The following is a 17,026-nucleotide window of genomic DNA, read 5'->3' as shown; positions in this document are numbered from 1 at the left end:
TTGTAATGGAAGTAAATCGAATCTAATCATGCTTCTGACATAAGAAGCCATTTTCATATTGCATTCATGCCCTCTGACTCTCAGTGGCACTGACAATTGAAAGGTGAGCAACAACTGTATCAAATTATGCAGTGCGTCACAGGAATAATGGTCAGTATTCAGGGGTGTGATGGGAATGATCATTTGAAGCAGAAACATGTAGTGAACATTGGCTGTAAAATGCATTCCTGAAGAGTTATGTGCACTCTTCATTTTCAATACCATAAAACAAGTTCTTCTACTGCGGGCTCTTTGTTTTCCATATTTTGAGAGGTGGTAGTATGGAATAAAATAACAAAAAATATCCAGTAAACGTGGGCTTTAAATTGCATACCTAAAGAACTGTCACTGCTGTGGAACATATGTCCTCCATTGAATAGGTGCCCATAACTCTTAAGGTGTGCGCTTTAGAGCCTATCGATCAATAAATCTCTTTGTTCATCTGTTAACATTATACATTGTATGGATGTAGTAAATTACAATATAGTTTCTTATCTTCAATTTGTTTCAGAAGCTTGGATAATAAATACACTCCTGGAAATTGAAATAAGAACACCATAAATTCATTGTCACAGGAAGGGGAAACTTTATTGACACGTTCCTGGGGTCAGATACATCACATGATCACACTGACAGAACCACAGGCACATAGACACAGGCAACAGAGCATGCACAATGTCGGCACTAGTACAGTGTATATCCACCTTTCGCAGCAATGCAGGCTGCTATTCTCCCATGGAGACGATCGTAGAGATGCTGGATGCAGTCCTGTGGAACGACTTGCCATGCCATTTCCACCTGGCGCCTCAGTTGCACCAGCGTTCGTGCTGGACGTGCAGACCGCGTGAGACGACGCTTCATCCAGTCCCAAACATGCTCAATGGGGGACAGATCTTGCTGCCCAGGGTAGTTGACTTACACCTTCTAGAGCACGTTGGGTGGCACGGGATACATGCGGACGTGCATTCTCCTGTTGGAACAGCAAGTTTCCTTGCCGGTCTAGGAATGGTAGAACGATGGGTTCGATGACGGTTTGGATGTACTGTGCACTATTCAGTGTCTCCTCAACGATCACCAGAGGTGTACGGCCAGTGTAGGAGATCGCTCCCCACACCATGATGCCGGGTGTTGGCCCTGTGTGCCTCGGTCGTATGCAGTCCTGATTGTGGCGCTCACCGGCAGGCCCCAAACACGCATACGACCATCATTGGCACCAAGGCAGAAGCGACTCTCATCGCTGAAGATGACACGTCTCCATTCGTCCCTCCATTCACGCCTGTCGCGACACCACTGAAGGCGGGCTGCACGATGTTGGGGCATGAGCGGAAAATGGCCTAACGGTGTGCGGGACCGTAGCCCAGCTTCATGGAGACGGTTGCGAATGGTCCTCGCCGATACCCCAGGAGCAACAGTGTCCCTAATTTGCTGAGAAGTGGCGGTGCAGTCCCCTACGGCACTGCGCAGGATCCTAGGGTCTTAGCGTGCATCCGTGCGTCGCTGTGGTCCGGTCCCAGGTCGACGGGCACGTGCACCTTCCGCCGACCACTGGCGACAACATCGATGTACTGTGGAGACCTCACGCCCCACGTGTTGAGCAATTCAGCGGTACGTCCACCCGGCCTCCCGCACGCCCACTATACGCCCTCGCTCAAAGTCCGTCAACTGCACATACGGTTCACGTCCACACTGTCGTGGCATTCTACCAGTGTTAAAGACTCCGATGGAGCTCCGTATGCCACGGCAAACTGGCTGACACTGACGGCAGCGGTGCACAAATGCTGCGCAGCTAGCGTCATTCGACGGCCAACACCGCGGTTCCTGGTGTGTCCGCTGTGCCATGCGTGTGATCATTGCTTGTACAGCCCTCTCGTAGTGTCCGGAGCAAGTATGGTGGGTCTGACACACCGGTGTCAATGTGTTCTTTTTTCCATTTCCAGGAGTGTACAAATCTTTTATGTCGGTATATATAAGTAATATTACTTTTCCATATTCACATATTCTTCAATGCTATAAAAACAATGTGTTAGTAAAAATTGTTTAAGATCTACTTTGAATTTATAAAATTCTTTAACTTTCTTTATAGCAGAAGAAAATGTTCTAAAAAGTATTTTGGGCTGGTAGTTTACCCTTTTTTGGTAGAGTGCTCCTTTGTGGGTCTCTCTGTGAAAAACATCCCTCTCCCTTGTTTCATGGTTATGAACCTGATTATTTAACGTTGAAAATTCCTGGTGTGTTTTCAGAAATCATACACATTCATAGATGTATAAGTTAGGAAGAGTCATTAATTAAAATTCTTTAAATTTTTCCGTGAATGACACTCTGCATTATTCTAATAGCCCTTTTTTGAAGTTCAAAAGATTGTTGTGCCGTATCCGTATTTACCCAGAAGATCACACAATATCGAAGCAAACTGTTTATGTAAGCATAATAGGCACACAGCAATGATTCAATTTGCAACATTCCCGAAGCATTCTGAGCACATAGAAGATTTTACTTACTTTTTTACTCTAAACTTCTGGATGCTTTTCCAATTTCAGGTGCTGATCCATCCATATACCGAGGAATTACGTGTATGGAGCTTGCTCAATAACACAGTTCCCTATCTCAGCTTTTACTCCTCTTCTAGCTTTACTTTTAATATTACTGAAATTAATCAATAACATTTTATCCTTATTTATGATCAAAGCATTATCACTAAACCAGTTTCCTCTCTCATTTACTGTCCTAGAGACATTCTGCTGTAGATCATCCTCAGTGTACCCTTTTATAAAAATGTTAGTGTCATCAGTGAAAATCACCATTTGAGCAACTGCCAGATGGTTTGGCAAATTGTTTATGTACACCAAGAACAACAGAGGGCCTAACACAGAACCCTAGGACACTCCATAGCTATTTTTTTTTTTTTTAAATCTGAAAGATACTCTTTGCCTTCGTGACATATTTGTACTTTCTGTTGTCTATCAGAGAGATAAGATGAACCATTTGAAGGCAAGTCCCTGGACCCCATAACATTCTAATTTCATATTCAATAAGTCATGGCTGTTTTAATCAAATGCTTTAGATAAATCTAAGAATATTTCACAGCTTAATTCGTTACTGTCCAAGGCATTTGGATGCATTTTCATTAATTGGAAGACTGTCGTTTCTGTGGATCTGTTCTTTCTAAACTCATTTTGAGCATTAATCAGAACTTTATTTTTATTTATGAAGTCAGCTAACCTTTCATACATTACTATTTCAGTTACCTATGCTTGCTAGACAATGTTTTCTTGTCTTAGCCCATACTATCTCCTCCCAAAATATGGAAACCAATGAGCTTGCATAAGAAGACATTTGTTTCACAGTACTAAATATAATGATGTGCTTTTAACTCTTAAGATATGCATCTTAGAACCCATGTTTACTGGAATTTTTTGCTTGGAATTAACATTCCTGTCATATTCCTGTATATTTGTCATTCCTCCTGGGGCACCCTGTGTGATAAAGACAATCAGTGAATTAAGAAGTGCAAACAAAGGAAGAATAACTGTAGAAGTTTAAATATTTACTGAACAGTAATAAATTCAGACTGCATGGCTTTCACATAAACAGGTACTGGTATTTGCATAGGGGTGCATAGATTAAAAATCCTAAGAGGAACTATTGATTCTCAGAATACTACTTGCATTTTTTCTTGTTTCCGTCATCACCATGTAAAGGACTATTTGTTGATATAAAACATCTCAGTTGAGGGAAACAATGATTTTTCTTTTAGTATTTGAGTGTCAAATATTGCTGATGTATAAGGTATGAAGAACTGTTGTAGACAGACAACTGTAAAAGCCAGGGACAGGGAAGGGATAGCCTTGTGATAAGAATGGCAGGAGCCTTGTTCCCATTATCAGCACAGCTGTTGCCTGACACAAGTTAAGAAAATGAATACATTTGTCTACTGCATGTCTGTTCTATGCACAATAAAATGTGTATCACCCATCATGCTAATACCATGTGTGTGTGTATGAGGCATACACATTCATAGATGTATAAGTTAGGAAGAGTCATTAGTTTAAATTCTTTAAATTTTTCCCTGTATGACACTCTGCAGGGAACCCCTTTCATTATTCTAATAGCCTTTTTTTTGAAGTTCAAAGTCTTGTTTTGCCATACCTGTATTTCCTCAGAAGGTCACACAATATCTAAGCAAACTGTGCATGTTAGCATAATAGGCACACAGAAATGATTCAGTTTTGCAACATTCCCAAAGCATTATTAGCACATACCACGATTTACTTACTTTTTTACTCTAAACTTCTAGATCCTTTACACATCTCAAGTGCTGATCCAACCATGTACTGAGGAATTTTGTGTATGCAGCTTGTGCAATAACATAGTTCCATCTCAGCTTTTACTCTTCTTCTAGCCTTACTTTTAATATTACTGAAATTAATCAGTAACATTTTATTCTTACTTATGATCAAAGCATTATCACTAAACCATTTTCCTGTCTCATTTACTGTCCTAGAGACATTCTGCTGTAGATCATCCTCAGCGTACACTTTTATAAAAATGCTAGTGTCATCAGTGAAAATCACCATTTGTGCAACTGTCAGATGGTTTGGCAAATCGTTTATGTACACCAAGAACAACAGATGGTCAAACACAGAACCCTGGGACACTCCACAGCTAGTTTCGTTGAAATCTGAAATATTCTATTTGCCTTCATGATGTATTTGTACTTTCTGTTGTGTATCAGAGAGATAAGACTTGAACCATTTCAAGGCAAGTCACCGGACTCCATAACATTCTAATTTCATATTCAGTAATTCATGGCTGATTTAATCAAATGCTTTAGATAAATCTAAGAATATTTCACAGCTTATTTCGTTACTGTAGAAGGCTTTTAGAACCATTTTCATGAATTGCAAGACTGCCGTTTCTGTGGATCTGTTCTTTCTAAACTCATTTTGAGCATTAGTCAGAATTTTATTTTTATTCAGGAAGTCAGCTAGCATTTCATACATTACTATTTCAATTACCTATGCTTGCTAGACCATTTTTCATGTCTTGGCCCATACTATCTCCTCCCAAAATAAACCAATGAGCTTGCATAAGAAGAGATTTGTTTCACAAAACTAAATATAACGATGTGCTTTTAGGTTTTAAGATATGCATCTTAGAACCCATGTTTACTAGAATTCTTTGCTTGGAATTACCATTCCTGTCGTATTCCTGTATATTTTCCATTCCTCCTGGGGCACCCTGTGTGATAAAGACAATCAGTGAACTAAGAAATGCAAACAAAAGAAGAATCACTGTAAATTTTTTTAATATTTACAGAATAGTAATAAATTCACAGTGCATGGCTTTCACATAAACAGGTAATGGTATTTGCATAGGGGTGCATAGATTAAAAATCCTAAGTGGAACTATTGATTCTCAGAATACTACTGGCATTTGTTTTTGTTTCTGTCATCACCATGTAAAGGACTATATGTTGATATAAACCAGCTCAGCTGAGGGAAACAATGATTTTTTTAGTATTTGGGTGTCCAACATTGCTGATATATAATGTGTGAAGAACTGTTGTAGAAACACAACTGTAACAGCCAGGGACATGGAAGGGATGGCCTTGCGATAAGAATGGCAGGAGCCTTGTTCCCATTATCAGCACAGCTGTTGCCTGAAACATGTTAAGAAAAACGAAAACATTTGTCTACTGCATGTCTGTTCTGTGCACAATGAAATGTGTATCACCCAGCACGCTTATACCATATGTGTGTGTATGTGTGTTTGTGTGTGTGTGTGTGTGTGTGTGTGTGTGTGTGTGTGTGTGTGTGTGTGTGTGTGTGAGAGAGAGAGAGAGAGAGAGAGAGAGAGAGTGTGAGAGAGAGAGAGAGAGACAGAGAGAGAGAGACAGAGAGTGAGAGGGAGGGAGAGGGAGAGAGAGAGAGAGAGAACTCGATGCAATTCTTTCAGTAGCACACACACTATCTGTCCTGGGTATAAATACCCATCCTGACACTAGAGCTCACCAGACCAGTTGATTCGTTCATCATATAGGTATCTGCCCTGACCCATAGGCAAGAATGAAGTTACCAGTGTTGTTCTTTTTTCTAGTAATGGCATGCATGTGCTTTGCCTTTCCAGCAAATGATGAGGTAAGTTCATTCTGCTTCAAGATGTACATTCTCCAATTTCTAATTTAACTCTTCTAAAAGAAAACATGAGAGAACTTGGCCAAACATATTAAAAGATTCTGGTAGCAATGAAAATTGAAATGTTCAGACAATGAAGAGAACTGTAAACATGAAGAAGAATTATTATATTTCTTGTGTATGATCTTAGAAGGTTACTGCATTGAACTTTTTTCATCTCAGATGCAGAAGTAGATGACCACATATAGTTTAAAACAAATTACAAACTTCCATATTGATGTTATCAAATTTACTAAAAGCACAAGTAGTTATTTTTATTCGATGCTGAAAGAGAAACATTCCATAAAATAACAGCGCTATTTCTGTTTAACATATTGTACAACTTTTTAGTATATTATCATACTTGCATTAATAATGCTATCAGATGGTTTCTTAATAAATCAACGGCCAGTTCATAATGAATAAAATGAATTAATTGTTGTTGAATATCAATAATTCTGTATCAACAAATAACTGTGACAGAAAGTTTAGGCACTCACTGTATAGAAGAAGTACTGAGCAACAGTCAGACAAACTTTAGCTTTCAAACTTTTATTATTAAATCTATGAGATACACAAAAAGTTACTTTCTCTCATGCGACTGCACCTTTGTGGGACAAATGCCAAAGACACAACAAAATACAGAGCGATATTCAATGAATCCATAAAATACATGGACAAAATGGGAAACTGAAACTACAGGAGAGTGTAGAATTATTATTATTCTGATGTCAAAGACATACCTAGATGCCCAGTTCACATGTTACATACTCTTTGACCAAAATTTGAATGCTTCCAGTCCATTTTCTGTCACTTGATGGATGTCTTCTGCAGTACAGGAGGTTGGAAACTCAACACTGAAACATGTTCTGGACAATCTGAACTTCTCCAAAATCACACTCAGTACTGTCTTGCGTGCCCTGTTGCCCAATCTTGCCAGATTAAACCTTGATCTACCCAATACTGTGTCTCTGAATGGTGTGGTTTAAGCTACATTATCTTGATAGATCTTGAAGGGAATTCATGTGGGTGTTCTGTGCTGTTCAAATTCTGAGCTCTAACTGGAAAGAGCGAGGTCATCAGCATACAAGAAACTCCTAGTGTTAGGGTCATAAGCGTGTTTAATTAGGCAGCACAACAGATTGGCATTGGTGTACCACCATTATGATTGTGGACTACATGTTGAGTTTCAGGAAGCAAAGTACTTTTAAAACAACTGTGGATTCACACAGGTAGGCAACTAAAATCCTGAAGCAGCTTATTAACATAAGTAGAGAGGAAAGCTACAGTGTCCCAGTGTCCTGTTTATTGATAATCTCTGTGTGTTTTATCAGAGGGAAGGGAACTCACAGGGCACTGCTGTAGGTGACCAGACAGACACACAAACAGCACAAGAAAAATGGCGTCATTTTTGCACAACTGATAGGAGGAACACATGTCCTCTATACACTTCTCACCTATTTCTAGTGTGCTCTCAGTTACAGATAGCTGCCTAACCCATAATATAGACTCCCTTCCAACATCAGCTAGTGGTATTTTGGGGCCAATAAAAACAAAAACTAATCATTCTTAAACCAACTGTTAGCATTGATTAAATTATGCTCTGTACAAAATTGTTTCAGGTAGGTTCTCACTTCAATCTTTTCTGCAAGTCTATGTTCTACCATGTTTCCTTCTGTTCCTATTCTTGCTGAGGTATTCCAGTTCCCAAGAACAATTACTTTTTTGTAACCTTAACTATCTCAATAATTTTTTTTACCAAATATTCTTCCAGTCTCTTGATCATTTGTGTAGTTAGTAGGTATACAAATTTGTGATGGTTTGGTGGTTGTTGCTTTGTGTCTGTTTTCACTGTGATAATGCTTCCACCATGCTGTTCACAGAACTCACCTGCATTTCTTCCTGTTCTTTCACTCATTATTCGATCTACTTTTGCAACACCTCTAATTGTTTTTGTATTTGCAACCACGTACTCACATGGCAAGAAGTCCTGCTCTTCCTGCCTTGATACTTCACTAATTTCAGCCATTTTAACTTCACCTATTCTCTTACTCACATTGGAACTACATGTTGATGTTTTTTCCATGTTTGTAAATCAAATTTTATTTTTTTTTTTTAACTCCATCTTACACAAAAGACAAATTTCCATTTTCAAAAGTAATGTAATTTTAGGTGAGCAATCAAAACAAATTACACAAAACATATATACAGGTGTATATGTGGACAAGGAAAAAGAGATTTCGGATTTTTCCTAGATTTCCCGGTTGAAAATACTCTTTCTCCTGGATGAAAATGCACATTTTCCATGTTATGTGACAGTATGCATTTCTTTGGCACTATAAAACTTATCAATCCTTTGAATGTTTACGGTTTTATACACCAATGTAGAATTTCCCAGCAGTTTAGAAAACGAAACTCAGGGAGAAAAAATACGTTTTGCAAAGATCTTTGATGTACAGCAACATGTACACTACATATTTTTGTGTTATGAAGGTATTTTCAAATTCCACCAAACACCACATGTTACTTTTTGAAGCATAGTAATCTAGATTGTGACACACATTTGAAAGACAGACATAGCTCATGTCACGTGATCTTGCCAGCTGATGACGGCACAGGACACGTGATGTAGTCAGCCAATAGCAAGATCACTCTTAAGTAGTGCGAACACGCAAATAAGAAAAGTTAATGGTTTAAATTAATGTACATAGTGTGGCTACAACAAAAAGGAAGCTTTCACACATAATATTGGTCTCCAAGATTAATAAGATGCAAGAGAAGCTAAGCTTCCACATATAATGTTGATATTTTTAGCACTTGTTACACTTTAAGATACATCACACATACATGCCAGTAAAATTTTTAATAATGATATAAATGTCTGATCGTCTATGCTCAAAATTCTTCTAAATGGTCATCCTCAAAGTGTTGATTTTTAAATGAGAGTCAAACACTCTGTGATTTAAGAAATTCATTGCACATTCTCACACATAGTACATCTTCCTCAAAGTGAAATTTACTTTGGAAGTAATGCTTTTCAAACCACCATTCTCAATATTTTCCCATGACCTGTTAGAAATTGGTTCATTTCAGCAGTTGCCAGAGAGCACCAGGTAACAGGCATCACTGCACTTGTGCAGCTACGATGACACAGGAAGCCCACATGTTCGTACATGTAAAACATTGAAAGATCTTGTGTAATGTCATAAAAGAAACAATACATCAGAGGATACTTCAAGAGCATCAGAATTTTGTGAACCATACTAAAACGCATAATTCAGCTTAAAGTGAATATTCATACATCCAGAATCGGATGTACATTTTCTTGAGTACCAGTACTGTATTATCTCATGTTTGGCTCTTTATTATGGCATAATGCCATACAAGCTAGAAAATAGAAAATGAGCACTTGAAATGCAGCAAACAGTTGAAACTAGCCAACAGTGTGAAATTAAACACTTTGTTTCAAATAAGCTGACTACCTGAGCTCAAAAGATGAATAAAAGCCAAATCTCTTTAGCAAACCAACAAAAATAACTTCATTGTTCTGCAAAACTAATAACATATTTTAGCCTTCTGTAATTATATAAATGTATTTTAATTCGTTTGATAGCTCCTGGCAACACAAATCCATTTTGTTTTCATTTAATGTGAGAGGAATAAATGAAGAGGAAACTGCAAAATCACTAAACATAAACACAGGTCATGTGGAGACTCCCTACTGCAACTCAGACTTCTCTGTGCATCAGCCTCAGATCTATGATATTTCTGAACTGGAACAGTATTAGGTAGTGGTGCCTAACCACACATCTGTAGCCATAAGTGGGAGAAAGTACTACTCAACTGTACACGCAGAGGAGCCCACCAGCAACTGTTCAAACGAATCTAATGTAAACAGTCACACTCATCAGAGGCGATTTGTTGTTAGGAAGCATTGCATAGTCTTCCTAAAGACTTTGTCACACTTGTATGAGCGCTGTGTTTTATTGTTGTACATGGTGTATTTCCTTTGTGACTTAAGTTTTATTTTTTTTATTTTTTTCGTCCATGTTTTGTTGCTGTAGTATTATTCTGCAGAAGTGGAATGCAGTAATATCCTTTGTTAGAGTATTGTTTCTTACCAGTCAAAATCACACAAATTGAACTGAAAACTCTAACAATGAAAAATTCCCTTTCTTCTCCCACATGAAAAAATTCCCCAGATCTCCCTGTTGTTCTGGGTTGTATACACCCTGTATATACTATATTAGGGAAGCCTTCCCTCTGACAACCATGCCTCCATCCTTGCTACCTTCCGTGTTTTCCTTTCCCTGTTGCTTCATAACCTGGGTTGTGAGTAACTAAATCCACTTTCCCTTCTTCCCTTTCTTTCCCCTCTCTCCTCCCTGATGAAGGAACATTTATTCCGAAAGCTAGGAACTTAAATTTTCGGTTGTTTTTTGTGTTTCTATCGGCTGTACTGAGCTGAGGTAAGTACTGGCCAGCCCCTCTATCTCTTTGTTAGTAACTGTTTTATGTAAATATCTCCTTCATTTGATTAACACCCTAATCATTTTTGGCTATTCCCATTATATTTATTTAAGATATGGCAGTACAAAAGGAACTGCAACTAATATTCAAGAACTGCACACTTTTACAAAATAAAGAGAATTAAACAATAAAATATACAAATTAATATATAAATTTTCCATCAATATGAGGCTGTCACTGTCACTTTAAATAAATCTTCTAGATTCCCAGGGTAAGTTCATCTGCTATAGCTTATTAGAATGTGTTTGATGGTTTGATGTTCATTACTGCAGCCATATTGAGAAGATGAAGCCTTTGCCCATTGAGAGAGATTTTCTGCACAGGCGCCATAGCTGTATGAACCCTATTAATTGTTTTCCAAGCACATCATGGTAATTCCATGCTGGCTGGTCTTGTGCTGTCTTATGAGAATTTGATATTCCTCATGGGCAATATTATTCCAGGTACATGATGCTGCTTTATTTGTAATCCACTTCTTGCACTGATTCTGCCACTATGATAGGCAACTGGATTTGAATTGGCTTTTTCTAAGTGCAGGCACATCGGAGTGGATTGGGAACTATGGGATTTTAATTAATTATTCATTCTCCTTGAGAAGGGCTTTCTGTTTCTGAAGATCTGGTAATGCTGTGTGGCTTAGAGTTGGTAACCAATGAAGAGGAGAAGATCTAATGCAACTTGTTATTGTCCTCATGGCCACATTTAGCCAAACATTGATTTTTCTAAGATGTGAACTATTAAGCCACACTAGAGAACAGCCTTCAGCAGCAGAGTAGATGACTCCTGAGGAAGAACATCTTAGTGTTGTAGCACTTGCACCCCATGAAGTACGACTCAACTATTATTTGATATTACTGCATGATCTCAGATTTGCTGTGGTGTTTTCTATGTGTTTCTTGTACAATAAAGTTCTGTCAACAGTTATTCCTAGATACTTTGGGAAATCTTGGTGGTGGAAGACTTGACTGTTACTGGTAGCATGTAACTTTGCATTGGCCATTCTATTGTTAAGACGAAAGTGTCTAACTTCAATCTTTGTTGGATTTGGTGCTAATGTCCACTTTTGAAATATCCATGGATTTCACTTAGATCTTCAGAGAGTATTCCTTCACCAGCTTCAGTACTTCTCTGTTGAGTGGTCAAAGCAAGATCATCTGCATAAACAAACTTTCTCTATTGTGTTTCAGAGAAATAAGATGTACATGTGTATGAATGTAGACATGGAAACAGCTCTGGAATCATAATTGATCAAATAGTTTTTGATTTGGGAAAAAGTATATTATGTTGTAGAAGTGAATGACACTGGATTCACAGATCACAAAGCAATAAAATCTTTAAAACTTAGTAGAAATGATATACTCAGTACAAATTCTAGGGTAAATGAGAAATATATCAACAGGAAATGTATTAATGAGGGCAACATTAGAATTTTTAATTCTTTATTAAAAAATTTAAACTGGGTTTCAATAAACATGACAATGTGTACACTAAGTTTGAGGTATTTTTAATTTGTCACAAATATAGCTGTGAAACTGAATTCCATCTTATGAAAATCAAACTAAAAGCAGAACTAAGACAAAGATAACCTTGAGGATAAGAAGATTTAGAGAGTGACAGAAAGTTAGGTAATTTAGCAAGGATAAATCTAGCTCTGAAACAGAATGTTCACTTTACAGGAAATTGTTCAAGAAAGTAATTACTGCAGCAAAAAAGTTAAAGAATGATTCATATATTGGTGGAAACAAGGGTAACAAAAAATGAAATCAGTTTAGAAAGGAGCCAGTATAAATCAAATCAAAATAAAAAAACAACACAGTTATTAATAGTTAGGGCAAAAAAAACTATTAAGGTTCCTTTACAGATTACTGATATATTCAACTGTTATTATACATGTGTAGTACAAAAACTTACAGAAATGCAAAGTCATAATATAATTAATCATAACTTCTGTACATATCTTAAAACTATGTTTTCAAATGCTTTAATCATACAAGATGTAGAAAATGCAGTCAGTAAACTAAAGAATAAATTGTTTGGTGGCACTGATGGCTTCCCAGACAGAGTCAGTAAACACAGCAAATGTATTGCTTTTCTGCTTGTAGATATAATTAATGCTCCTTTCAGCACTGATACTTTCCCTAGAAAACTAAAGGTTTCAGTTATAGAACCATTATATAAAAACAGTGATCCTTAAGATGTAAAAAATGACAAGTCTTATTTCACAAAAATTAGGTAGAGTTATGTACAAAAGACTCTGCCTCCCTGAGCAAAGGTAGAATATTTGTCAGTGAACAAATTGGCTTTAGAAAGAATAGATCAATTGAAAAAGCCATACATAATTTCCTAAAATGAAACGATAATTAACTCAAGACCCTAAGCTGTTGACAGGTGTTGACATACATCAATGGGGACATCTGAAAATGTGTGCCCCAACCAGGTCTCGAACCCGGGATCTCCTGCTTACATGGCAGATGCTCTATACATCTAAGCCACTGAGAACACAGAGGATAGTGTGACTGCAGAGATTTATCCGTTGCATGCTCCCTGTGAGGCCCACATTCCCAACATAATGTCCACACTCTACATTCGTAGTGCCCTGCCCACTACACTCACTACTCACGGCAGACAATCTTACCGAGTCCTGTAAGAATTTGGGCAATGCGTGTGCATCCACCACACAAGAAGAAGGTCAATGGCCAGTTAGCCTTAACTATATGAAGATGGTATCTGTTCTTTCAGACATATCCATATAATTTCCTAAAAGTTGTTCTAAATTCCATAGATCATAATAACATCAACTGTGGGTGTTTTTAGAGTTATCCAGAGCATTTGATGTTATTGATCATAAAATATTGCTCAACTTTTGCTCTGGAGTTCATGGTACAGCTCACACACAGTTCGGCAGATACCAGAAAGTAGAAATAGTTCACAATGGTAACTCATATTTTTCTGGATATAATAAAATTATTTACGGTGAACCCTCAGGTTTGATGCTGGAACTCCCAATGTTCTTGATAGTCATGAATGACTTGTCAAGCTATTTGATAAAAACTGATGCTGTAGTTTTTGCTGACAGAACAAGTCATTTACCAAAGCTCAGAATGAGACTGACTTGCACAAAAAATAGAAAAAACAACAGAAGAACCAGATAAATAGTTTAGGGATAACTGTTTATTTTTAAATGAGGAAAAAATGAATGAATTTCAGACACATATGAAATAATACAAAACCAAATATAATTGTGAAGAATTACAAACGCCAAACACAAAATTTTTAGGAATTTGTTTAGATGAAAATCTAAAGTGAGATAAACATTAAGAATTACTACATAAAAAGCTAATTAAAAGCTCCTATGTATTTAGAATGCTTAAAAACTACTGCAGTGAACAAATAGTAATGTGAAATGACCCACTATCCTTCTAAGACTGGACAATAAATTAACTGCAAACTATACATATGCTACACTGTGCAACTATGTTATTACTGTTTCATGACTTGTTGATTATGTATTTGATTATTTATTTGTCATTTGCTGAACTATGTAGTTCATTTATCTGGTAATTGATCTGTTAGGAATCTTATTGTTGTTATTGACATAGTTAATGAGATGTGTCCAAACTTATGTTATTATTATCGTTAATATTACTGTGTTAACACTGATGACACCAATTGCATGTAAATATGCTCAAAGGTGGAATAAAGCTCTGCGAAACTCTCATTCATTATCCAAAAATGTGCGATAAGAATAACAAAAAGGGACTGGATCTACAAATTCCTGTTCAAAAGTTTTTAAGGGATTTTTCTTCTTTAAGTGTGTTCTATACTATAGAACAAGACAAAGTAATTATTTTCATATAGAAGCAAATAAGAAAGCCCAGTGTCACAAGAGTACCATATGTTATCCCACAATTCTTTATAGTGTTCTTCCCTTTAGAATTTAGCAAGTAGTATGGTTTTAAAAATGAGCTTAAAAATGTTGATAAGTTAAAGTTTCTACAGTGTTAGTGAACACACAAATTTTCAGAATTTCAATACACCTATCCCATAATTGAATTTACATGTAGCCATGCAGCACTTTGTATGCTGACCAACTGAAGCAGTGAGTCACTAGAGAATGTGGTTATTTGTAACTAGCAATGTTATTACCAAGTGTTGCTTAAAGCAGTGTCAGTAACAAACATTAGTTGGACCATACAAATATGTAACCACTTTATTTATTGTTATTTTGGACAGACACATTATTTTGCAAACATTAGTTAGTTTGAGAATGGGCATAGCCCAAAATCAATCATCAACTAAATAAACATCCATTTTAGTTGGAACTCTGGCTGTCTCCTCTTGCATCATAATCTAAAATGAGTTGCTGTACCACATTACCCAGCATGCTGGGGTTACACATGTTGCTGTTCTGTCTAAGACTCCTCCAGTTTGTGTCATATTTAACTTCTTAGTATTCTTTCACCTGGGTCATAACACACGCATCACAGGAACTTATACATGATTATAGGGCGTATGACAGCATTACACATGGTACACTAACTTTATAGGGCTCAAAAATATTGGTGAGGCATATGAGTTTACATCTTAGCACAGCTATGAGCATAGTAGATCTAAGTACCTTTTAATCTCATAGCCTGGGATTGACATGACCAGTTCATGAGCTGACAGATGCCAGCAGAGCCAGTAAGTCTTCAACAACATTCTCACTTGACAGTCACTTAGTCTGCATCAACACTGATGTAGTTGATTTAGTGGGTATCAGACTTGTATACACCATGCTGTTTGCAGAGCAGGTTGGTGACCGGCCATATGTATTTGCTCAGTAGCCATATAAATCAAGCACTTTTCTACGTACAGATACATACTGAGAAGTGAATGTCAGAAGTTACTTACATGGCACTATATGTTACAGTTTCTTCTTGTTCCAATCATGTATAAGGTCTGGAAAAAAGTATTGCCTAAATGCTCTTGTGCATGTAGTAATTAATGTAACCTCATCTTCACTGTCCCTAAAGGACTAACATGAAGGAGGACGAAAAATATCTGCAGAATTTTTACATAATACTTGCTCTTGAATATTTATAAGTGGGCTTTTGTGGGATAATTGGTGCCTGTTTTCAAGCATCTACCACTTCAGCTTTTTCAACATTTCCATCACACTCTTCGTGAGTCAAGAAAACCTGTGACCATTCGTGTCATCCTTCTTCATACATGTTCAGTATCCCTATCAGTCCTAGAGCCCACCATGTGTAATTCAGCATTCTATCCAAGTAACTGAGTCTCCATAAATTTGTTTGCCATATTGGAAATGTGAAAAAAGTAGATCCATAGAATAATCATTCTACATAATAATGTCTTACATGTCCATTAGATGTACATCTAAGATGGATCATTACTGCAATCATAGTAAAATAAATTAGCATACATATTCATCTAGGCACTGTGTTAACTGTATTACTTGCCTTCTGTTATTCTTTGTTTAACACTAAGAATTCTGTTACAGCTGCAGAATCGCTACTTGGTGTTTCCCTCACAGCCAGTGAACGCATCTCAGGTAAATGACTTCACTTTTTAATTTTAGAAATGATTTATTGTGTGAATAGAATCATCAGTTGGTAATGTGCATATATATTGTTTCTTTCTGTTTGTAGTATGTGCAAACCTATGTGCCATTGTTTGAAGCATTGTTTGGCAGTCGTCCTTACATAATTGGAGGATAAGTATGGATCCAGATATCCGAATCATATGCAGAGTATCTACATTTAAAATCATGAGATGAGAACTCATTGATTGTGTATAAAATTTGAGTATAAATAAACATCTGTGAGATCAGTGCTGCTGAATAAATGTCTTAATGGTCCACCAGTTTGTGACTGTGTTAAATGCTCTTTTATTGATTTTGAAATACTGTGTTCACCCTTGTTTCCTTTTTATATTTATTACCTCATGATTATCTTTGATTTCTATAACACTCCCCAATGACTTTTTTGTATCTCCATGTTGAGAATTTATATTACTACAGGATTAACACCTACAAACCAGTGGGCATTTACTAATGAGCATTCCATGTGACATCGGTGTTACAATGAGCCCTCTTACTCATTCATCCGCTTGCTACCATTTCTTAGAATATAGCTCCTGTTTCACTTTCCACTACAAGAATCCATTCAGTAGCCACAACAAAACATTTAGTACCACATAGGTCCTTGTTTCACCTACATGCAATTGCTAGACAGCAGTTGTCAGATTCATAGTGAAAGTGTGATAGAATATGGTAACTAACA

The 17,026-nt window shown here is 37.0% G+C and overlaps 1 long non-coding RNA gene across 1 annotated transcript; it reads left to right on the top strand.

Moving 5' to 3' along the window:
• Positions 1-6,003: 6,003 nt before the first annotated feature.
• Positions 6,004-16,602, top strand: LOC126266750 (uncharacterized). Its single transcript, XR_007548915.1, has 3 exons — positions 6,004-6,176; positions 16,246-16,296; positions 16,394-16,602. It is a non-coding gene; the product is annotated as an uncharacterized LOC126266750 (long non-coding RNA).
• Positions 16,603-17,026: the final 424 nt, after the last annotated feature.

Source organism: Schistocerca gregaria, chromosome 4, assembly GCF_023897955.1.
Source record: "Schistocerca gregaria isolate iqSchGreg1 chromosome 4, iqSchGreg1.2, whole genome shotgun sequence".
Taxonomy (NCBI): domain Eukaryota; kingdom Metazoa; phylum Arthropoda; class Insecta; order Orthoptera; family Acrididae; genus Schistocerca; species Schistocerca gregaria.
This window is presented reverse-complemented; position numbering and strand designations above follow the sequence as displayed.